The following is a 1,529-nucleotide window of genomic DNA, read 5'->3' on the forward strand; positions in this document are numbered from 1 at the left end:
AGAAAGGAGTTATACACCTAGTAATCAACATTTTGAACTAAAACAGTTTTGGACAGCAACAGTAGGTTAACTTTTAAAATCACCATAAATTGTGGAAATCTAATTATAATATGAATAAGATTTGTAATTAAATATTAATGAGTCTACTTTCATATAAAAGAAACAGAGCAAGCAAAAGAATTATGTATTTTGAGATATTTGAATTTTTCTGAGACAAGGTCAGAATGAATTCGGGTTCCCCTGTTTTGAATTTGGAAAATCATAAAAAATTGGAGAAAAATAATTAGTGGTTAAAATTTACATGATTAAAATAATTAATGAGTCTATTTTTAATAGAAACAAACGGGAACATCATCCGAATCCCGTACGATGAGATAATTAATATTTAGTGAAGAAGGGTCGAAACTGTCAGACAGCAGAACAGGGATGACTTTAAAGAATAAAATATACTTATTGGATAAACTAAAAATTCTTAAAATTTTATGGTAAGAATATATGTGAGTCTAGTTTCAGATAAAATTAACGGATCTCAATTTTAAGTTCTGTAGCTCAAGATATAAATAATTTAGTGACTATGACTCAAGTGGACAACTTTGAATGAATATAAATAAATGTGAAATTATAGATAATGTTACATATAAGCATGTTATATATATTAAGGATGTGGAATGGAGAGGAGGAGGAGGAAAATATATGATTATTCAACTAGCATGAGTTTTTATTAAAATGACCAATTTATATGTTTCAGGACTAAATTGAACAAAGGTGAAAATTTAAGGGTAAATTTGTAAAAATGTCAAAAAGTGACCAAATTGCATAAAATGAATTGTTTTATTATTTAAAGTAGTAAATTGAATAAAATATTAATTTAGATCAAGATTGGGTGGAAATTAGAAAAATAGAAACTTTCTAAAATGTTCCTAAATTTTGGTATTTCCACAATTTAGCTTTAATAAGTTCGTATGAACTATATTTTGTTTAATTTCAATTGAAGTGAATGCTATTTGGTAATGAATATTATATATATGTGTGTTTTATATTGGGCCGAATTATTATTGGTAATATGTATAGTTATTAAATGCTTTGAAATGATTATCGGAAGCTTGTTGGAGATATAACACATTATCCATTGGTTCTATCAGTAATTTTGGATGATTTGATTGTGGTTATTATGGCGTGTATAAGTTAATTTGGTTAACGTTAGCTCATTAATGTTTTGATTTTGATTGGTTATAAATATGAATGTTAGATAAAAATGAAATGTCTGAAAATTAATTAGTAAACTCCGGTAATGCCTCGTACCCTATTTCGGTGTCGAATACGGGTAAAGGGTGTTACATTCGAAATGGTTATATAATGGGAAGAAGTTCCCTTACATGGGGCATCATTGGTGGTTACCGAGAAATCATAGATTTAGATTTCAGAGTACTCTGTTTGACGGTACTGAAGAGTTCAGAGAAGCTCATTTGTAGACCGTGGATCTAAAATCTTGTTCATGTTGAAAGATATGAATTTCAGTTATGGGAAGA

Source organism: Gossypium raimondii, chromosome 2 (genome assembly GCF_025698545.1).
Source record: "Gossypium raimondii isolate GPD5lz chromosome 2, ASM2569854v1, whole genome shotgun sequence".
Classification (NCBI taxonomy): domain Eukaryota; kingdom Viridiplantae; phylum Streptophyta; class Magnoliopsida; order Malvales; family Malvaceae; genus Gossypium; species Gossypium raimondii.